The sequence below is a fragment of the Pleurodeles waltl genome, chromosome 10 (assembly GCF_031143425.1).
Source record: "Pleurodeles waltl isolate 20211129_DDA chromosome 10, aPleWal1.hap1.20221129, whole genome shotgun sequence".
NCBI lineage: Eukaryota > Metazoa > Chordata > Amphibia > Caudata > Salamandridae > Pleurodeles > Pleurodeles waltl.
The window spans coordinates 781,490,684-781,514,902 of record NC_090449.1 but is presented as its reverse complement, the minus strand read 5'-3'; the positions used below and the strand labels follow the sequence as shown (position 1 = coordinate 781,514,902).

At 42.1% G+C, this 24,219-nt stretch overlaps 1 protein-coding gene across 8 annotated transcripts in view; it reads left to right on the top strand.

Annotated features, from left to right (window-relative positions):
* OSBPL3 (oxysterol binding protein like 3) overlaps positions 1–24,219 on the top strand; it is a 911,347-nt gene that overhangs the window by 344,017 nt on the left and 543,111 nt on the right. For 4 of the 8 annotated variants that reach the window (XM_069211408.1, XM_069211400.1, XM_069211405.1 and 1 more), the window contains exons 3-4: positions 15,920–16,048; positions 17,286–17,354. The gene's annotated coding sequence lies outside the window, so the exon portion shown is untranslated. The remainder of the gene's footprint in view (positions 1–15,919; positions 16,049–17,285; positions 17,355–24,219) is intronic. The other 4 variants (XM_069211403.1, XM_069211404.1, XM_069211401.1 and 1 more) reach the window with 2 other exon arrangements.

Here is a 24,219-nt window from a genome sequence, read left to right as displayed (position 1 = left end):
GATTCTTGAGATGCAGACAAAACTAATTTTGGTAGTACTTAGTCACCAAAAAGTAAACTGTTAAGATTGAGTACAGTCAGATATTTAACTTAGCACTTACAAATGATGACTTCCAGACGTCCAAACCTTGAAAACAAAGATAGTAAGTTCCAAAAAGATGTTCCAACTCCAAAGTTATTACCTGGGCTGGAGGCACAACAACTTGTTGCCAAACCTGTTAAGTCCAATAACTCCAGGATACAGGTTTACCTCCAAGATCCACTTTTATAGCAGGCCAGCATGAATGCACCCTTCCAGCCTCAGCTTCTGCACTAACTGTCCCCATATTCTAATGATGCACTTCCACCTTCTAGTAAGTCCCCTTCTACAGAATTTCACATGATTTTCAAAATAATACACAACATAATAGAGGCTTTCAGTGCTTGCCTGTTACATAACCCAGTAGGTCAAAGAATGGCTGTTTAACTTTGTTCTTCCTTTTAGTCCCCTGGTTTTTGGGGCTGAGCTCTTGCTGTGGTTGACCATCTGAAAGAGGCATTGATGTTCGCCTTGCGGTTTCAGATGTAATCCTGCTAGGAGAGAGTTGCTATGAAAATAGCAAAATTCAGTTTGACCTTGTTAAAAAGGCCTTAACCTTATCATGTCTGCTTTGCTTTGTGAATGAAGTTAATGCCTGTCCTATTTTCTGGAAAATCTGTTTTGCTCATGCAGTGTTTTGGCTCTGATTGACTGGTTGTTTCTGCATCGTCTTTTTTTTCCTCACGATACTGCTGATAGATACCGTTTGCTGGTTTTAGTAATGTTGACGGCCTGTGTATCAATCTGGTGACTTTATCCCAGATAATGTGTCCAAATCTAGATTGTGGTACATCTATTTACTGTTTAGTGTTGCTGTATTTTCAGAAAACATTGTCCTAGAATTAGTTCTGTATTTACTTATGCTTGAAGAGCAAGATTCCATATTTCGCCTGATACTATGTTTACTCAACTGTACTCAAGTCACTCATGCTTTCTTTTTGTCTGTCACTGATTTTCATGGGCTAACTTGACTAAACTCTTCTCTGTGTCCTCTTAACCCCTTCGCTGCCAGGCCTTTTCCCCCTCCTGTGCCAGGCCTTTTTTTGCCTATTTGGGGCAGTTCGCGCTTAGGCCCTCATAACTTTTTGTCCACATAAGCTAACCAAGCCAAATTTGCGTCCTTTTTTTCCAACATCCTAGGGATTCTAGAGGTACCCAGACTTTGTGGGTTCCCTTGAAGGAGGCCAAGAAATTGGCCAAAATACAGTGAAAATTTCGTTTTTTTTAAAAAAAATGGAAAAAGTGGCTGCAGAAGAAGGCTTATGGATTTCCCCCTGAAAATGGCATCAACAAAGGGTTTGTAGTGCTAAACTCAGCAGCTCCCTAGCTTTCAGGAACAGGCAGACTTGAATCAGAAAACCCAATTTTTCAACACAATTTTGGCATTTTACTGGGGCATACCCCATTTTTGCAATTTTTTGTGCTTTCATCCTCCTTCCAGTCAGTGACAGGAATGGGCATGAAACCAATGCTGGATCCCAGAAACCTAACCATTTCTGAAAAGTAGACACAATTCTGAATTCAGCAAGGGGTCATTTGTGTAGATCCTACAAGGGTTTCCTACAGAAAATAACAGCTGAAAAAGAAAAATATTGAAATTGAGGTGAAAAAAACATCAATTTTTCTCTACGTTTTACTCTGTAACTTTTCCCTGCAATGTCAGATTATGGAAAGCAATATACCGTTACGTCTGCTGGACTCCTCCGGTTGCGGGGATATTTAGGGCTTGTAGGTTCATCAAGAACCCGAGGAACCCAGAGCCAATAAATGAGCTGCACCCTGCAGTGCGTTTTCATTCTATACCGGGTATACAGCAATTCATTTGCTGAAATATAAAGAGTAAAAAATTGCTATCAAGAAAACCTTTGCATTTCCAAAAAGGGCACAAGATAAGGTGCTGAGGAGCAGTGGTTATTTGCACATCTCTGAATTCCGGGGTGACCATACAAGCATGTGAATTATAGGGAATTTCTCAAATAGATGTCTTTTTTACACACTCTCCTATATTTGGAAGGAATAAATGTAGAGAAAGACAAGGGGCAATAGCACTTGTTTTGCTAAACTATGTTCCCCCAAGTCTCCCGATAAAAATGATACCTCACTTGTGTGGGTAGGCCTAGCGCCCGCGACAGGAAACACCCCAAAGCGCAACGTGGACACATCCTAAATTTTGGAAAAAAACAGAGGTGTTTTTTGCGAAGTGCCTACCTGTAGATTTTGGCCTCTAGCTCAGCCGGCACATAGGGAAACCTACCAAACCTGTGCATTTCTGAAAACTAGAGACCTAGGGGAATCCAAGGAGGGGTGACTTGCGGGGCTCGGACCAGGTTCTGTTACCCAGAATCCTTTGCAAACCTAAAAATTTGGCTAAAAAAACACATGTTCCTCACATTTCTGTGGCAAAAAGTTCTGGAATCTGAGAGGAGCTACAAATTTCCTTCCACCCAGCGTTCCCCCAAGTCTCCCGATTAAAAAATGATACCTCACTTGCGTGGGTAGGCCTAGCGCCGGCGACAGGAAACACCCCAAAGCGCAACGTGGACACATCCGAAATTTTGGAAAAAAACAGAGGGTTTTTTTGCGAAGTGCCTACCTGTAGATTTTGGCCTCTAGCTCAGCCGGCACCTAGGGAAACCTACCAAACCTGTGCATTTCTGAAAACTACAGACCTAGGGGAATCCAAGGAGGGGTGACTTGCGGGGCTCGGACCAGGTTCTGTTACCCAGAATCCTTTGCAAACCTCAAAATTTGGCTAAAAAAACAAGTTTTCCTCACATTTCGGTGACAGAAAGTTCTGGAATCTGAGAGGAGCCACAAATTTCCTTCCACCCAGCGTTCCCCCAAGTCTCCCGATAAAAATGATACCTCACTTGTGTGGGTGGGCCAGGTGCCTGCAACAGAATAAGGCCCAAAACCTGAAGGGATAGAAGGGATAGTTGGGGGAGCCACGCAAGCCACACCTCCCTGGACTCCTTGGGGTGCCTATTTTTAAAAAATGTCTGGGTTTTTTAGGTTTCCCTACATGACAGCCGCACCCTGGACCAAAAACATCCCACAAACACAGGCATTTTTGAAATATATCACTTTGATGTGTGCACATACGTCCGTGATGTGCCAAACACTAAAATTGTGAAAAGAAACACACTTCGGTTATGTGAAGAAGACCCCTCACCCACCAACCAAGTTGGTGGCATGCTTCATCATCGGGGTCCCACCCGAGGCACCTAGCGTGTCACAGGTGTGCTGCGACGCCTGATTACAGCGGAGCAGGTTTTGTCTTTTTTTACAACACATACTGGTTGGATTTGGCACGAGGGTGAGTGATGGTTCAGTGGATCAAATTTTATTAACAAGAGATTTCACAAAAATGAAATGCACTGCTAATAACTGAAAGGCAAAAAAGTGAACCAATGACTCACAGCTCGTGAGCTGTAAAGCCGCGACAAGGCACCAACCGCTTTACAGGCCATTCACACACCTTTCATACATGACACGCACAAGACCATTCACACCGCCAGCCACGGGCCCAGCACATTACAACACTCACATCGACAGACCGCGCCACTCAAGGGCCCATCACTTACATACGCCCACATGCCTGATACAAGAATCACACCAGCTGATGGGAGTGTGGACTGCCGTTCGGCTGGCACCGCCAGCCAAGCGCCACCCCACGCACACCGCCAGCCAAGCGCCACCCCACGCACACCGCCAGCCAAGCGCCACCCCACGCACACCGCCAGCCAAGCGCCACCCCACGCACACCGCCAGCCAAGCGCCACCCCACGAACACCGCAATCACTTTTTTTTTATTTATAAACAACAAAGAAACTACTAATTATAAAATAAGCACAAAACTACAAACACAAAAGCTCTAACTAAATACACAACAGATGCCAACCGTGAAACATATGAAAATATAAAACAGACAGCTTACGCTCAAGGTATTTCCCAGATTTTTTTTTGGGTATGGTAACTTCTGTAACAGCCGGGAACACACAGGCCAGGCTTTGAAGGGCATTCGGGGCAGTACATCCGGCTCTCCCTCCGGATTAATCTCCGGGCACATACTCTACATTTCTTTGTGGGCATGTCTTTTTTGGGAGTGGGAGGAATGTGATCTGGAAAATGCCGATCTTTCAATCTAGCCACATCCTCCACCACTTCTACTCTAGGAACTCTTGCCGGTTCCACCACAATAAGGCTTTCTATCACCAACTCCTGAAATTTAACAAATGTCATCCTTGACTCGGGTGAACAATCCTTGTATACAATAAAGGCATTAAAAGTTGCCAAATGAAATAAATGTAGGGCCAACTTTTTATACCACACATATGACTTACGAAGAGCAGTATAAGGTTCTAACCTCTGATCTACTCTATCAACACCACCCATGTGCCTATTGTAGTCCAAAATGCACGCAGGTTTGCGCACTTCCGCAACCTGACCCCAAACAGCCACAGGGGAAGTACTCTCATCATGGATGGTCGATAGCATGTACACATCCCTCCTGTCTGAAAATTTCAGAGCTAGCAGCTCATTATTCCGCAAGGCACTGCACTGTCCCCTCTCAAGTTTTTTACAGACAAGCTCCCTTGGATAGCCTTTCCGGTTAGAACGGATTGTGCCACAAGCAACAGTGTCCACCCTAAACAACTCCTTGAACAACTGCACTCCAGTGTAGAAATTATCTACGTACAAATGGTGACCTTTGTTAAACAGCCGTCTAGCAAGTTCCCACACAATTTTTTCGCTAACTCCAAAAGTGGCCGGACAACCAGGAGGGTCAATACTGGAATCCCTACCAGTGTAGACCCGGAAATTATACACATATCCTGTACTGCTTTCTGACAGCAGATACAATTTAATCCCATACCGTGTCCTCTTACTAGGAATGTACTGCTTAAAAACTAAACGCCCCTTGAAAAGGACCAAAGACTCGTCCACACTTATCTCTTTGCCTGGGACATAGACCTCTGAAAACCGATCCACAAAATGATCAAGGACAGGCCTAATCTTAAAAAGGCGGTCACAATCAGGGTGATCTTGTGGCAAGGCTAAAGCATTGTCTACAAAATGCAGCATACGAAGAAGAAGCAAATACGTGTCATAGTTGCAGGAAATATAGCAGTTGCCATCAAGGGACTAGTAGACCAATAAGAAGCCAGTGACGGCTTCCTGATCAACCCCATCAAAAAAGACAAACCTAAAAACCTTTTCATCTCTTCCAGATATGTGGGAACCCAATGAGTAGCTCTAGACTGAGGCTTAAGTCTGGCAGCGTTGTCCCGCAAATATTGCTCTGCATACACATTTGTCTGCTCCACAATCTCTTCCAAAAATACATCGTCCATAAACAAGTGAAAGAAATGGACAGGCAGAAAGTTTTCCGTATTAACTCTACACCCTGGGAGACCAGTAAATGCAGGTAACTGTGGCTGCTCCATGTTTGGGGCAATCCAGGTGTCGGGTCTTCCAATGGGAAATCCTGCAGCCCCAGGCTGCTGCACTCTTGGCACATCAATGTCCTCCTCTAACACAGGCCCTTCATCTGCACTGAGAGTAGCTTCCTCATCAGAAGAATACTCTCGGACAGAAAACTCACTTCCAGAATCTCCTGCTTCCTCCTCTGCCTCAGATGCAGAGTCAGTGTCGTAATCATGGTCTGAAGACGACTCAAAGAGCATGCGAACAACCTGCTGAGCGGTCACTTTGCGGCTAGCCATGATCCTAAAAACAAATGGATTGCCAACAACAACTAGCACTAAAATAAGTAATAAACAAAGTGTAGCTTTATCACAAAGAGTTATGTACTACAAAAAACTATACCACACAGTTGCCTGAAATAGCTACTCACCAAGCAACTACTCTGCAATCACCAATGATATCCCACTAAAAAGAAAAAAGCAATTTAGACATATGACAACACAAACACCACTGTGCTCAAATCTAAGGACAATGTCAAACACACAATACTGCATTTAGTACACCACCTACAAACATGTCAACAATACTCCTTTGGAGTAAATTGCGTTCACTTACCTAAAACATGCAACTATGCAAACCACAGGACAACTACTGCCAAAACCGCAAAGATCCACAGCAAAGGAAGCAAAAGCGTTGAACTAGAAGAAAAAGAAGAAATAAATTGTTATAATCACAAATACAAATACTTTGCCAGTAGACAAACACCCCACCACCAAGAACTAAGAAGTTGTCCCTGGTACCTAAGTGGATCCTGCCCCCCTCGGGGTAGATGGGCGTAAAAGAATTGGCCAATCTGACCCCAAGGGGGGCAGAAATGGGCAACACCTCTGTGCCCCCTTTCAGGGGGCGACCCTTCCCCAAGGGTGCACCCCCAGCACAACACAAAACAAAAAAATCCCTGCCGTATTGGTGGTCTCTGCCCTCCATGGGGGCAGATGGCCCTACAAAATTACGGGCAGGGATGGGCAATACAAATTTTCCCCACCTTAGGGGGGCGACCGTTGCCCAAGGGGTGCCCCTAAACACACACCAAACACAATCCCTGGCACCTAGTGTGCTTCCACCCCCCCCCGGGGCCAGATCGTCCAAAAAAAGGCTGGTCTGCCATCGGGGGGGGCGAAACAGAAAAAAAAAGCGACCCTTGCCACAGGAGTTGCCCCCAAAATAAACAATAAAAACAAAATCCCTGGTGTCTAGTGGTTTTCGCCCCCACCCCCGGGGGCAGATCAGCCCAAAAATCGGCTGATCTGCCCCCGGGGGGGGGCAAAATACAAATAAAAATTGCCCCCAAGGGGGGGCGACCCTTACCCAAGGGGTCGCCCTCAAAAACACACATAAACAAAGATATCCCTGGTGTCTAGTGGTTTTCGCCCCCCCCCCCCCCCCCCGGGGGCAGATCCGCTGAAAAATCAGCAGATCTGACCCCAGGGGGGGGGGGGCGAAATACAAATAAAAATTGCCCCTGGGCGGGCGACCCTTGCCCAAGGGGTCGCCCCCAAAAACACACATAAAAAAAGATAACCCTGGTGTCTAGTGGTTTCCGCCCCCCCCCCCCCCCCGGGGGCAGATCCGCCGAAAAAACGGCCGATCTGCCCCCAGGGGGGGGGGCGAAATACAAATATTAGGCACAAAGAAAATCCCTGGTGGCTAGTGGAGATTCCTGCTCCACGATCGCGGGCCCTGCCCGCGATCGTGAAGCAGGAATCTTGAGAAAACAGACACAGGGGGAAAGGAAAAACCCTTTCCCTTCCCCCCATGTCTGTTTTCTCAACCCCCCCGCCCCCCAAAAACGGAGAGGACTCACCTGTGAGCTCCTGCTCCAAAGACGCGCTGGAAGCAAATGGCTTCCAGCGCGCCGGCAACACTAGATGACGTCAGCGCGCTGCGCGCGCGCTGACGTCATCTGATTGCCGTGGGGGGGGGCGGGGGTGGAAGGGGAAGGTCTTCCCCTTCCATCCCCGCCTGGGGGGTTGAAGGGGGGTGCACAGGGGGGCGCGCTAGTGCGCCCCCAAGTTCCCCTGTGCCTAGGACGAGATGATCTCGTCCAAGGCACAGGGGAAATGTAGCCTTGGACGAGATCATCTCGTCCAAGGCACAGAAGGGGTTAAGGGACTGTAGTCTCTTTTTGCTGTAGACTGCTATGCTGATATCTCAAGCAGCCTTTTGGATACATTTCAGTGTATGGTCTCTACACGTTTTTCTTTCATACTTTTGATATTGCTCCTGATGGAGAACATTTAGCTTTTCATTTTCACCTATCATTCTTTCTTTGGTGTCACCACGCCTTGCATATTGTGCATTTGCAAACATTACTAGTCAACCTCCTAATCACATCCTAGCATTGTTAATTTTGATATGTACACTGTAGATACTGCATATGTCTGACCTACCTGGTCTACATTATTCCTTTTCCAGTCTTTATTGCATTAGTACATTGCCCATATTAAGATTTGATCAAAAAGATTGGTTAGGTCCACGTCCCAAGGTAATATTGTGGATCAACAAAAGATTTGTCCCCAAAGTGGCATGTGTGGAAAAACTTGTTGATGAATTTACCTTTTTCTCTAGTATAAGAATTTATCTTCAAAGACATTTGTAGGGCTCCACTACAGACAGCTTTTAGCTGTCTGTTGCTGACCTATTGTTTCCAGTACTACAGATACTTAGAGTAGACTTTGGGTCTGCACTTTGTTCATGATTGTGCTTTGTTGTGTACCTCAAAACTCTGCTATTGATTCAGTGGCTTTCCTCCCAATTCCTGTGTTTGTGTCGTCCAGGAGCATTTCAGTCCCTGTTTTGATTGCATGAACTGCACAATTCCACTGCTGACTTGAGGGAACTCTTCTTTCCCTTTCCTTTCAACATTCCAGCATTTTCATTGACCTGTCGCCTGCCCGCTTTTTCCTCCTGATATTCCAAGCACCCCAGTATGCTCTCTATTTACTACCCTCCACTTCCCTTACCTATCCATTCTTTCTCAACGCATCTTAGTCCTGCTTCTCATATTTTGTTTTCTATTTTCCCTTTTAAGACAGTGGTTTGTCCTTTTACAGTCACGATCTTTTGGCTTCGCCAATGTTTGTTCTTGTGATATTTATTTATTATTTTTTTTTTTTTCTCACACTTTTTTTCTGTTATTGACATTTTAAGATAAGGGAGCCATCGGGGTTTCAAAATTTCTAAAGGTAATAAGTGTGACCTTACTGATACGCAGAATGACCTGTGTGGGTTCTGCCAGGGTGTGTTTGTGTGACTAGTGGGATTTGTTTGTGTGTGTTTAGATGTTATATTTTTGAGCTATTGGGTACCTGGGTGGTTTTGTGCTTGTGAGATTTATTTGTGTGGGGGTAAGTATGTAAATGCTGTTGCACACAGGGACTAGTGTGTGTGTGTGTGTGTGTGTGTGTGTGAGAAAGGGATTGTGTATGTGTGGAATGTGCTTTGCATGCTTTGTGCTGGCATCTAATGTGATGTGTGTAAATTGTGTGAAATGTTCTGTGTGCACACAGTGTCTTCTGTATACCTGTCTTTCCATTTGTGAATCTATTTATGTTTGTATGCATTTGTGGGCAGTTTTATGTTGGAGGAGGCTGTATGTGTGTATGCATTTGTGGAATGGCCTGTGAAGCATGTTTGTATGTGATATATGCAATGTACAGAAAATAGTGTTTGCACGTGTGTGATGTTTTGTGCATGTGGGATGTTTTGTTTCTACCCGAAGGGTGCACTATTGTTTTTAGCACACCTGAAGGCTTTTATCTAGGACTGTACAAACATAGGTCTTCATACTCAAACACCAAAGTGTGGTAAGGTTTTGTGTGGAATAGTGTGAGGGCTGAGGCAGGTGTTTGTGGGGGAAATTTGGGTCAGGAAGACATTTGTGTACATAGCGCACAGTTCTCCAGTTCCCAGGTCCGTGCATAAGTAGTTCGCCCAGTCCAGGCCGCGATTTTTGCTTTGTATTGTGGGACTGACTTTATCATGGTTTAAACATGCCTAGAAGTCCAAGAATGCAGAAAAGCAGGCTGGGTGAATTACACTTGAATCTGGTAAATTTGTAGTTTGTTGCATTCTCAATGGATCCTCAGAGGGATATGTGCAGCAGCCTGTGCGTTTTTGTGTTTAATGTATTGTTTCTCCCCTTCCTTTCACAGATGTCTGAATTTATTTTGTACACTATCACTGATTAAAAACTATTGTAAAGTAGATGTTCATCGGCTAGTATTAACACCTGATATTTACAGAGGGAAGACATTGCATATCTGTGATAGCATATGTTGTATAAAAGAGTTATTAATAACAATCATGGTCATGGGTAATGTTAAGCGTTTTTTTATATCTCGTTAACACATGCATTCTAGCAAGCTTAATCCAGTCGTGGGACGCAGGGTCGGACAGGCACAGAAACTGGTCCCAGAAACCAAATAAGAATGGCACCCATTAGTGAATTAGAAAGCTTTCAAAAAAGGTGGCTTATGTTTGCAAATTGTGACAGTTTTGAACTTAAGACACGCTGTCTAGGGGTTTTGCAATGTATCAAGACTGCATGGATGTGAGCTTGCTACAGGCAATGTTTGTTCTAATATCGGGGAAATCAACAGTTATAAAAAAGAAGCCCAGCAGATCATAAAACAGACCTACAGCAAACAAAAAAAGGCCTACACAATAACCAGTCCGACGAGTCAGTCGGGCACTGCCTCATTGCCCTATAGGCCAGTCTGACCCTGGTTGGACGTAGGGTCTTCGTACCTTGCCAGGTCTCCAAAAACTCAAGCTATAGCTTGGAATTCCTCTTGCTCCTCAGTGGCTGGTTTACCAGCGACCTTTAGAAACATTTTTCAGAACAATTACATCCAGGGTGGATGGCTAATGTGAGCTCAATATGTAGCCCCCGGGAGGCTTAAGTGCTTCCTGGAGCCGGTGCCAATTTGCTGTTTGGTTGGCAGAGATAGTGCAGACCAGGCGGCTGTAATGCATATTGTATCCTCAGCAGAAGCACTTTTGACAGGGTTGCACTGTTCTTATACATAGCCGTAGCTGATTATTTTTTGTTATCACTGTGCTTTCAAGTCTCACAATTTTAGCTGAAGGTCTCCAAGTTCACTCTTTACTACTGATGAAGTTCTGATTGCTTTTTTTCCTGGTAACTCAACATGATGTCTGCTTCAAAAACGCCCACTCATTTTCTCCTTTTTAAATGCTGATCATAATGTCATTCTATTTGTCAGAGGTGGCTGCTTGGTTAGAACAGCATTGTGCTTCATATAAGCTTCCTAAACCTGTATGAACACATTCCTCAGAATATGTGGGCATTATGCCCAAAATTATTACAGGAACTGCTCTCTGTTAACAGAGTTCGGATACTACTTAGCTCACCCTAAGGTAAAGGGCTGGTCTGTGCCAAGGTTAGATCGGCAGGCCCGGCAAGCGGTCTCTGCTCTCGCCATTAAGTGCAGTCATGTGGCTGTGTGAGACGCTGTCTGCTCTTTGGCTTCATTACATGTATGATTTACCACTGTTATGTCAGTGGTATTTGTGTATTGCAATCTGCCATTAATATGGGCCACTGACAGTCTGGGTTGTTTTGCATGCTTTTTTGGCATTTCCGTGGAAGACATTTCCTGTGATGGTGTCTCTTGTATAGCTGTAGCCAAGGTTGAACAGCGATGTCTGATTTGGTGATCAGTGGGTGTAGGATGTTCTGGTCAGTCAGGTGTGGCATGGGGTTTTACTAGTTATGCTTTGTTGGAGTGTTTTGTATGCTCTATTTCTTAAGGTGATGAATTTTTTCGATGTATGCATAGGGTTTAACTGTGGAATCGGATAACAATCAATCAGTATTAATTTAGCAGTGCAACCAATTTGGCCAGACAATAAGGACCCAAAACAGAAATAAAGTTAAAGAATTTTATTACAAATTAACACTCTGAGTTAATGTAAACAAATCTCAAAAACATGCTGTAAAGATGCAGAATAATAATTGGGTAGCCAAATCTTCTGAAGAAATTTAGAAGAATTAACAAACAACAAACCAAAAACTCAGTAACAGCAATACAAAATATCAGAAGTAGAATCTGGTGCTCCGAAAACAATCGCTCGTCCACGCTCTTACACATTAGTGCAAGTTTAAAATCATCTAGCTAAATTAAACTATGGACAGTTAGGGGCAATGTCCTAAAAGTCTAATCTACTGTAAAAAATGTAAGTAGAAGACACAAGAACAAAAAGCAAAGAGTAAAAATAAGGCAAAAAGGATTTGGAAAAATGATGAAGGTGTCAGCATTTCAAAAGCTCGACTTAAGCTTACGAGTCTATTAGAGAAAGTTAAGTGTAAGCCTGAGCCACACTCAGCAAAGCATGAGGCAAACGAGAAAATCAGAGGTCTGTGCCTCTCAAAGTCCAGGGAAAATGTCCTACAATCAATTAGTGAGAGCCCTAGTTAATAGCACATAATTCAATCAGGTAACACCTTCCTGATCATGCCACTTCAAGCTCCACTGTAATCTCTTGACCCACGGTGTAACGTGAAGCATCACCTACAGCTCCAACAGTGCTGGGAACACCGCTGTCCTTGGTCCTCTGGATATGTTTTGCAACATGTATGACTAAGTCATTTCACTCTTGAGCTCCAAATGTTCAGCATTGAAGGCCTTTTTCTCAGACTCTCTATTAGTAAAGCAATAGCACATATATTTCAAATCTAACATTGTATGTGAATGCACCTGCAATGAAATGACGTTATCAGAAAATGGAAAACATTTTCTCATGTTTAATAAATTCAGGCCTAGTCAAGCTAACATTAAGCTAATGCACATTTGATTCCACGTTATACTGTGCACATATTAAATTCTACATTCATTAGAATGGGAATTACATTCTTTCAATCAAGATTACATGTTACAGTTAATATGAATGGAAACTTTACCCATACATGAATATAAATGTGATTTAGACATACATTTAAACATTAAAGTCAAACATCAGTGCACATTTTGCATAATTTTGTTATCGTTTTAAATGCAAATACATTCAAATAACATGAGTATGGTTGTATAAATACATTCATTGGTTACATTTCATTTAGTCACATTAAGGCACCCCATATATTATTTTGCTAACAGTACAGTGACTTTGAGTGCACCACTTTACATTAATGATCTATTGAAACACAGTTTAGACTACATGGTGAGTACATATAGGTCATGATTGTGACGTCCGGGACGGCAGCAAATTTTACACTGCTCCAGTTTACATATCTTATGTTAGTAACCTGCCTGTTGCCCGACTGATATAGACAATGAACACATAAAGGATGGTATTACTGGCTGTGTGATATATTTAATCTCTGTTGGACACAGGTTTGTTTTTCTGTGAAACTTGTGCTTTGTGTTGTGATGTATGTGTGATGCCCTGTCTAATGGGATTTTATCCTTTTAAGTGATGCATCTCTTTACTGGCTGTATGGCATAGATATACTGTGTTGTACTAACGTGTGTTCTGTGAAACCTGTTCATGGTGTTTGTGATATTCCTTTGTCTACTGAGTTTTTGAATCTGATTTCTCCATAATGGCTAGTGCTGTTCTTGTGTCTGAATTGTGTGGTAAATGGATAAATATGAGATGTTTTGATGTTTTTTTTTTTTTTTTTTTTTTTTTTTTTTGCATTGGATGGTTGTGTGCGGCTTGTCTTAGTGGATAGTACTATTGGGAAGTGGGATATGTTGGGTGAATGTGATATGTCATGTCTAATGTGTCTGTTGGGGTTGGACTGGTCTCCATGCGAACCTTTATCAGGTTGATGAGTTAGAGTACATTTGATTACTGCTCAACAATCAGATCACTTCCTGTCTCTCTGGTGATCGCCATTAAATCAAGTGATTTCCCCAATAAACTTTTAAAGGTTAGCCCTCCTTTCCTCCTGCCGAGACAACCACCAACATTGTCAGCACCTACGCTTAATTGCTTTGGAGCAACTCCTCTGAATTGTGCTTTAATACATAATAGAACAACATATCTCATATTCAAGACCCATTGACATAACATTAACTGCTTGAAGTGAAGGAGTTATGTTTTTTAGTTCAAGCATCACTCAATTGTATTCCCTATGACAACAGTCAATTCCTTGTAAATAGCAGACTGGACAGAAAGCCATCCTATTAGCAACAAGCGATACAATGCTCGGCATATTAATGCAATCTAGTAGCAATAACATAAAGTAACAAAACAAAATAGAAATAATACTGAAAAACAGATAGTAGGCTTGGCAACTTATGATTCTTCCATTAATAAACCCAATACATGCAGTCACAATGAATCCATCACCAGCAATACATATCCCATCCAGAGCCCTACTGGCCGTACTGGTAAAATGCATGGGCTTTTAATTCTTTGTTAAACGTGATAAAAGAAATGTGAATTTGTTTTAACTGGAATGCAGATGTGGAAGAGATCCAAAATGTGGGAGATGCTAACAATACTTGCTTAAGGGTCTTGGTCTGTGTCACGTTACTCATACACAAACAACTGCAGCTCTGGCTGCATTTTCCACAACAACCTCAACAGGGATAACATAGAAGCCAGGTAGATTATATTATTATAGATTACAGTACAGACCACTTTAAAATCACTTTTTAGAACGAAGTACAAGACCCATCAAAAGTTCTTAATATTTGGATATAATCACAGCCACCATGTGTTTTGTGGTTCACCACCAACTTCTTCATGGCTCATGTGAAGACAGTAGTTCCGAACTAAGATGATCCTTCAGCATAAAATAACTGTCAATTGAATTGAATTAGGTCAACTCCATGTCATATTACAGTCCACCAATCTATATCATGGTTTTAAATTGCACCTCAGATCCACATGACTTGACTCTCAACCTCCCGTTGGGGTCGCACAACTAGTTATTTTGTGCTGAAAGATCATCTTGGTACAGAACTACTATGACAGCAGTTCATAAAGGATAAAAGACACAATCTTTCATGCTTTGATTATGAGACCTACTTGAAAGTGTCTTATTTTTTTAACCCACTTATTACTTTTTCATTTAATTTCTGTGAAGAGAGTGAAGGTTTATGAGATAATTAATATGTAGCTAGTTGATCCTAACTGATGTGTATGGATGTTTCATAGCAGCCAGGTAGGTAGATTTTTGTCAAATCCAAAGCCTTTAAAATAAAACCATTTTAGTTAGGGGACGTGTCAGATGAGACCATCTATGTTGGAAAATTACAAGGCTAGCTCCATAATTTAAAAAAACAAAACAAATGTGTATTCCTTACCTAGGTCTAGTTAAAGACTTTGTCAAAGTCAATAGTTCTCCCTTGTGTTTATCAGTCCTCAACGATGTATATTCTTTTATGGATGGAAAGGTAGCAGCACTATGAAAGGGCTCTAAACAGGTGTGAATGGTGGAGGACCTGCTTTGACGAATGTGTGACAATAAGTGGGACTCCGTCCCTTATTGACTGATAAGGCTTTGCCTGGACAATTGCAGGGAGACGCTTGGAGGACCTGGTAGGAATTAGTCTTACCTAGTTGCATGTATGAGAGCACAGCATGTAAAGGACAGTAGGAAACTAGATTAAGTATTCTGCCCTGATGAAGGCCACAAGACTTCCTTGAGAAAAGACTTTTCCAAGCAAGACTTGTAAAGAGACTGAAACATGTTGGCAGTTGCATAAGGTAGTGATTAGGGTGCACGGATTCATTAAGGTCATTGTTACACCACTGACTTGTTTTTAACCCTACCTCGTGCCATCACCAATAAAGTATTATCAGAAGACAGGCACAAAGGTACTTTTAATTATCTTCTATAACCCTGTTTCTCACTGACCAGAACAAGACTTGTTATGTTCTCCCTGTCCCAATAGGAGCAGGCTTTCCTGTGGGGCTACGGTTGAGACCGCCAAGTCAGTATCATCTTGGCTTGGCGGGTTGGACTGGCCAGTGATGAAGCATGCCTCTATCAGGTGTGTGAAGCCTTTCCATCCATAAAATAATAAATGATAAACGCAAGAGTGATAAGCTAGCGGCAACTTTAACCTTAGAAATATGAACCCACTCCACTGTGTGATATATTAAGCATTGTTTGCGAGTTAGTGGAATTGTGGAAATACTCCTTTCTCGCTATAGTGTATGTAAAGTCAATAGTTCTGGCCTTGGCTGCCAGCCTTTTGGTTTTGTGAATCCTTGTTTTGTTTTACCATGTGTTTGTAAAGCTGTATTTTTGAAGAACTCAAATGGTCTTGCCAATATAAACATTACTTAAAGGCAAAAATATTTTTGGGGACTCATGAAGCATACTTTGCCTTAGTAGTTCCTTGGTACTAAATGCAACTACTTTGTTTAGAGCAGACTGCTGTCACTCACATTGAAGTTATCCAGTGACTGAAGTGGGCTAATCTATTGCCTAATGCTGAATACTTTGTGGGGAGAAGGAAAATATGAATGACACAACTGCAGACCAGAGGATGAAGAGGTTGGTTGAAAGCTACTGTAATTACATATACATAATTGTAGGAAAATAAACAATTCTTTGCTTATGCCATACCTGAAAAGTGACTAAACAGCACATTTTTTATAGTTATCATTCCCAGTTGCTACAATAACTGAAAATCCATCACAGAGAAACTGAGGAAAGCAGAGGAAAGATATATGATGAATGCCATATCACACATCAACTATTTTCATACTGTAAAAGCCTCCTGATTTCCCTACATGGGCCTCTCACGATCTTTTCTTGCTGATGAAGACCATAGAAAAGAACTGAGCAGCAAAGCTTATGAAACACTCTCAGCAGTGAGCATCTGAGGAAAAATGTTGAAACTGAAACATCAGCCTTGTTGGGTACTTTGTCTCTCACACTGTCCAAAAATATTCACACTGCATCCACTTGATTAAAAACATAAGACTGCCTTCAGTCTCTTGGTGCTCCACAAGGAATCCAGAGTCCCCAGCTCCTTTGTGATCTCCGTGCTAATATCCAGGACTAGCAGGGTTGTCCTGTGTCCCTTGCTGCACATCGCCCTATTCCTCCTGCTGCACATCACACTCCTGATGCATATGGATGTGTGCCATCTGCTTCTCATCTTTGATTCTCCCTGTTGCTCATCTCTCTAAGGTTCCATCCTGCTGATCTCGCTGTGCCTTCTTACTGCTCATTTCCCTGTGCCTCTGTGCTGCTAATCATCCTGTGCTCCTAAGGTGTTTCATCCTGTATACTCCTCCTGTACATTGACTTTTACCTGTCCTGCCTGCTGCTTATAGCCATGAGCCTTTTTTTGACTACACAGCACCCTGAGCTTCTTGTACAGCATATCTCCCTGAACCTCTCCTACTTATTACTTTGAGCTCAAGACTGCACATTGGTCAATCCCCTCATGATGCACATCATCCTTTGCTCTCCTGATGCTCACCCACATGTCACCTGATGTTTGTGATCCACTACTTCCCAATACATCCCACCCTTTGCTGCTCCACATCCGCGTCTGATCATATTTATGTACGTCTGTCTATTAGCTTGGGTACTTGTTTGTACATAAGTCTTAAACAAAAATGAGAACATTTTAAGTTTATGGGGCCACTGGCCAATTTTCTCGAATTAATTATAATTGAATTTTAATTTTGAATGTAAAAATGTTAAACTGAATGTTGGAGTCTCTTATTTGATATTGAGATGGTGTATTTAATTACACTTTTTTTCTGGATTTTTACAGGGACGGCGGCCACATGTTTTGTGAAGATTTGATCACGTTGTCAGGGCTGTGAAAACCATTAATTCTAATGTAAGTGAACATGTTTAGATATAATGAGAATCAATCACAGAAAAAATAATAAGGAACCTGAGGAATATGGAGAGAATCATGACATACATCACTCAAAACCATCATGATGTTCAATCAAATTTTGTTTTGATGATTTTAAAATGAACATGTTGCTAACTCTGCATTTCACATAAGATATAATTTTTAGAATGCGTTTTTTTTTATCTGGAGAATACCTTTTATTAAAGTTTGAAATACCCCAATGTTTTTTGAAGTTGAACCATTTTTATTTAGAGATCACAGAATTATGCACCCCAGATAAAAATTACTTTAAGTTAATCATAACTGTATATCCTGTAACAGTGGATAGTATTGCTCAGCACTGCTACGACTTTGAGTCTTCATCTTTTGAAATATGAATTAAAAATAATGCTTTTCTCATAAAGATATTTCTTGCAGAGTTCACGGTCCATATCCAGCAGTACATGAAGGTGTAGTACAGTGGTATTACAGAACGACAGTATAGATAATGTTGCAGTTGACTGTCTCCTTTAATTAGAAAGACACTGTCACTGTTAATGTAAGCATCATTATACAAGATATTCTTCTGTTTTTGAAAAGCTCTCCTTTCTAGTATTTCAATCTCATTTTGTTTCATAATAGAATAAATATAGGTTTCAATTTATGTGGGTTAAATTGCTTTAAGCTTTTCTCTCTTCATTCATTTTTAGGTGTGTTATACAGAGCGTTACCTATTTGTAAGCAAACCATTACAATGGTTTGCAACAATACTTAACAAATGCTTATAGTGGCGTTTGAGTCAGCCTCTTGCTCCTGATTGCATGTCTTTCTTGCCTGGTATTTCTGACCCCTCTTTTTTTTCAATGTCTTAACCTCCTATTCGAATATTGTCCCTCCATGGACCATTTTCGGACTCCGTGTTCTTGACTAGTTGACTTCTACCCTACAACTGCTTACATTGCTTGCATTCAGGGAAGCGCTTTTTTTATTTTAGGTACTCCATGGCAGTGCATGTGTGTTCTTGCTCTCTACTCTTAGTTCTGCTTCCTCCTTCACTTTCCCAAACTTCCCTTGCTCTCAGTGTTGCTTTCACCCTTCCCACCCTGGAATGACCATTGCTTCCCCTGCGCCTCCCCAGCCCAGGCCTTCTCTCAGTATGTCTAGAATTTAGATAAAATAGTGTAGAACATTCTGTCAACACCAACTTATACAGTCAGCCATTGCCCACTAAAGCATGACCCTGTTTGGAATCCTGAAGATTCACTTTTGATATATACTTTGTGATTACAAGCAAAATGTTACTTTTTTAACTATATCTGATAAGGTAGATGGCTTTAAAAAAGGCACCAAAAGCCTGCATTCTCTATAAGACAATTGAGCTCAGTTTGCAATACAGTTTCTGCAAGCACTTAGCTGGAAAGGGATAGGGTTTATAGGGTTCCAGAGGTGCCATGATCATGCATACTAAATTCTCGTGGCTTGTGTGGAATCTTTTAAAAATACGCTCTCTTATGTAAATAACAATATTGTTGTTGGTTGATTTATGAATGGTAGATGTAGGTAGCTAAAAGCAGAGGTGTATTTACCCCCCCTTGTTTAATTGCATTTCAGATATTGTGGAGGGCATTTGCAAAGACTGTTTAGGGATAATGTTTGCCACCGTTTTACAGAACTATAGTGCAGCTGCACTCCAAATAGAAGTGAAAACATTAATGCTGTTTTACTCCTCTTCACCATGCCACCACAAATACTGCGGAAGAGCACAACGCACCCAAAACGTCTGTCAAGCCAAGCAATTCGCTAACAACACCTTACATGGCTCAGAGAAGCATACCCCTGCTGTTGAACAACTTCAACATGCCGAAAAAGTTCATGCTATCCCAAACTCTTTCATCGAGGTAGTCTCCCCATCTCCATTAATGACACACATCATTTATCAAGGCGTCCAAAATAGTGACACATCTCTTATCAAGACAACTGATTCGGAGAAGTGATATAATTATATTGACTCAGCTAATCTGTCTAAATGCAAGGCAATTAAACAAGAGAAGGGAAAAAAGAAAGCACAATTACAGCTGCAAAAGGCATAACTGGGATTGTTTTCATTTTGAAAACCACCCTGAGCTGAAGTGTTACAAATGTGCACAATCATTCAACAGCTAATGCAGCACTGTCATCCATAGTTGGAGAGGCCATTCAATCATCATCTCAAATCAGCTTGCTGAAACATCTCAATTAACCATGAGGTCCACATCAGCTTCCAATCTAAGCCTGCATCAATGTCCAGCTCAGACTTCCCACCCCTCAGTTGTGAATTGTAGCCCCAATCTAAGCAGCACTAAACCGAAAAATTAAAGTTTGTAAAACTGCAGACCCTATGACCCTCTTCACCGACCCTGTTCGCCGACCCACACCCACCAGGCTTCACTTGTAATCAGGACATTTCAGGTCCCTCTAATTCTGCTGTCTAGCACATTTGAGCTATGACCAGCCCAGATCCCGCAACAGCAAATGGAAGGCAAAAATATACCTAAGGAACTAGAAATGGCAAGCTTATCACCATCTTTTACCCAGAAGATACATCCAGGGGCAAGGTAGCCCCCTCGAAAAAAGGAAACCTCACAAAGCTCCTAACTGCACATTAGGAGTTAAATCGCTTGACTTCCTCTAATACAGCAGTTGTTCAGCTTTATCCTTTAATCCTTGAATTTAGAAAAGAATGAATCCCTCAGGGTTACCTGGTCATCAGAAAAAATAGCTAGCTTTATCCTCTTGAAAAATAACATTTTCGAGAACTGGGGAATCACAGTAAGTCAGTCTTAAAAACACTGCCCTTTGTTTGTTATGACCAAAATCACTCTATCAACCCACCAAGTGTTTCAAAAGAATGAAGCATCCCCCTCCCCCACTTCAAGTCAATTGCGGCCATTTTAACCTTTCTTGGAATGTGGGCATGCAATCAAAAATTGTACAAGGCTGAGGCATTTTCCTTTTGGCACTTAAATGACATAGTTTGCATTCAATAAACTTGGAGAGGGACCTACTCCTGGAGGGGTACATTGAATTCTTAATCCCGGCACAAAGAAAAAAGGGGATGCAAGGGGACTACTGGACAGCTACATCACATCTTCAAAAATATAAGAAATTGTCAGAATCAGTCTTGACAACTCCTTGGTGCTGGCAATAATGGTTGAAAGCTGGGACTTCGGTACATAGGCTAGCCCTCTACTGCTAATAGACACATACATTAACCCAGCTTCAAAGGGTAAGAAACAAATCATCAAGAGAAGTGAAGACACTCACTAATCCTAAACTGGAATACTGTAACATCCCCAGGATTATTACAGATGATTTTAACTTTAACATAATTTTCAATATGATGAGAGATAACCAACTTCACGCATGCAGTGCCATGTGGGGAGTGGTTCAACACAATTGAACGGTCACAGAGAAAGGACTCTCTAGGTGTACTATTACTCCCTTTTCTTTAAAATCCAGGTCTCCGTGCACTCAATGGGCCAGCTCCAGCAAGATCAACAAATGTTGCACACCCACAACTCAATAAAAAAGATTTGGCAGTTTTGGAGTACACTTTGAATGCCTCCTATTATTTTCGAACGGCAAAATTGGCAATATGACACCACGTTTTTAAAGTGGTCACCTACCCCAGATAAATCAGCGCTAATGCAAAGACCACAAAGAAAAGCTATATGCAGCAGATACTTGCTACAGCCAGGGCTATGGAAGAAGAATAAGATGCAGCTTCAAAGCCATAGTGTTTAATTTGTGCTGGTACCTCATTTTTGGAGACTGGCACATATTTTTCCTCGCCCCATATCAGCTGAGAGCAAGAAAGAGAAACCCAAGCGGGAAGGGGAATGAAAAACGAGTGCAAAGGGAGAAAGCAGAGGTTGGCAAGGCTGAAATAAAGGGGCAGGAGTGTCTGGTAGTGGATTAAAGAGGCTTGAGGTGAATTCAACACTACTCAGCCTTGGTATAAGGTGTGGCGATATTTAATAGCACTGCCAGAGTAGAGCCTTGGGCACCGTCCCTCATTGTTCTACAAATTAAGTACTGCATGCACCAATACGTCACATGGAAGGTGACCTTGCTCTGCCCTGCAACTCTGAACCTTATACAGTATAATAGGAGCCTGAGAGCAAATTTCGAGCCAGCTGTTACCACCCTGTCACAAGTGGTGGACCTCAAAAGTCCAAATAGGTAAACGATGAGTTTGTTGAATTATAAGACCCTAGCTTTCTTTTTTCCCAGATCCAATATTTGAGGGAATGTCGTATATCTATTTTATGTAGTTTTCTGCTCTCCTGGATTAGGATAACTTTCTTTTCCCTCAGTGTTTTAGAGTACCAGCTATTTGGTCGATTGATAAGTCTTTTGCAAACTTTGCACTAATATCTTTCAGGATCCAAAGACTGTGGCAATCTGAACTCCAATTTCCCCCATTCAAAGTGGCACTAGATAAAAAGTTTTCTTTTTTTTCTTTTTGTGCTTTGTTTTTTCTAGCAGACAAATCAACGTTCAGAGGAAGCAACCACACATGGACAGTAATGAACGCCTACAGAACACTTCGTCCTCAAAAATAATTAGCTGACACTTACCAAGCGCATTACAAAATAAGACTAATGGAGCCATGTTTTAGCCAACTCCCCTCGCTGGACTTTTTACCAAAATGGGCTTACCTTGTAAAGGTAAACCAGAAACACTGGCCCATATTTTGTGCACTTGCCCCACTTTACTCACTGAGCGCAGGAAGTGGCCACCGTTTGCATTTTGTTTATTTATTATTCCCACTTGCTTCCATGCCATCATATTCTACTTGCAAGAGGACAACACACCAGTGGTGAACAGACTTATAAAAGTTATTAACTTTATGGAAATGTTTTTAGCAAGATCAAAAGAACAATTGCCATATGTGTCCGATTTACACTAGATTTGCGGCAGAGCTGTTTACTTTATGAATTTTCAGTAGCAACTATCACGGTGTAAATGTAGTTACAAAATCAGTCGCCAAAGGACACTTTAATCATGGACTTCAGCACTTTTGAGAAAGTAGTAAGTTGATTTCGAACTGCAGTCTCGTTTTAAAAAGTTTATATTTAAGTCTCACTAATGTGATAACTCGTTTATTTCCCCAGTGTGTAACTTTTTCAATGAACTGAAATAACCGTGATTGATTGAATAGGAGTGGCGGTAGTTTCCAAACTCACAATACAGAATAATGCAATAGAGAATACTTAATAACTTCAATGTCCAGTCGGTGTTTTACTGCATAGAATGTGAAGAACTTTATTAATATATAAGTAAAATTGTTCAGTTAAAATGTGATCCTTTTGGACTGGAATTGTGTAGCATGGCTCTGGAGAGGGTGCACGCCTTTCCAGTGCTCAGCTTGTAGTAAACCTCCTAATGTTATATGCAGGTTTTTTTAATTTTAGGTCTCGGTTACTTACTATATCGCCCGCAGGTTTAGGAGGTGGCCTTCGTGCAGGATACCTGATGTAGAAAGCCTGTGTGCCACCACACAGTCTGCTCTTTGTGCTGCTTCACTGGCATCATTGTGGCCTGGGTTGTCTGTAGAAGACCTTTATCTCCTGGGCTACTGATGGAACATTTTGAAATCCGTGCCTGCCATGCATTTTACCCAGCTGAGCACCTTGAGGAAAATTTATTTTATTTAGAAAATAATGCTTATCATAGGTTTGCTTTACTTCACATAACTAGGTCACATAGGCCACATTATTTAAAGTACATGTTTAAATGTGGTGCACAAGCCTGGTGGTCCGTGGACAGGTGGACCTTCCCATGACGAAGCAGTCCTTAATTGGAGTCTGGCAAAGAGGTGATTTGGCATCCAGTTTGTAAGAAGGATTAGTGAGAGTGACTTCATTGTATTGATAGGTCGAACTCTGTGCCCCTCTTTTAATCTTCAGTCTGTTGGGCTTTCTAGAACACTGACCAATCTTTCATGTTGTAGGAATGTGTCCTTTTTGTATGGTCACCCCCACAATGTTTGCCCAAGTGGTGTTGATTATGACTCTGAAGGTGCACTGGAGACTGCTGCTAGCCAGGCCCCAGTGCCAATGCACCCTCCCAAAATTTGATGTGTAAATTGGTATCCCAAGTTGGAAAGGGCTTTAACCTCCCTAGTATATGGTGCCAGTGGGTGTCATAGGGATCACCAGGGCCAGAAGCACTGATTGTGCCACCGTGGGTAACCCAAGCAAACGGATGTCAGCAAGCATGCCATTGCAAACTGCAGGAGCAATGTAAATTGCTTGAAATCTACCATGTCCACACCATGTGTGGCAAGGCCAAGGCATTGCTTTTAATATATGCCAGTCACACCTAAGGTAGGTCTCCTGAGCCCAGGAGGCAAGTTGCGTTAAATGAAGAGTGTAGACAAAGTGCAAGTCTTTATGTCCCTATAGTAGCCTTTACAATTAAAGACTACTATAAGTGATCAACGGTCCATAGGATACAATGGGTTGGCACCAGGACACGCCTGAGAAGGCCAACTCCAATTTGGTCTCACTGAAGTATGTCATGGTTTGGTATCAAACAACTTGTCTCATTACACCTGACTCTAATTCAAATGTAACATGCACCCAGGTGGCTCCTTTAGAGGTTTCCTACCCAGTTCCCCCAGCATTTCCTGTGCCGGCTGACAGCCTGAAGCTGCTGCTGCCAGGACAGGATGCTGACTACTTCCAAGGAAGTGTGAACACTCCCAGGAGTCAGAAACAAAGGCCTGCCTGGACAAGAGGGGTCACCTCCCTTACTGGCAAGAAGGCTAATAAAGTGGCACATCAAGACGGTGAACTTCAAAGGGCACACTGCTTCTGAA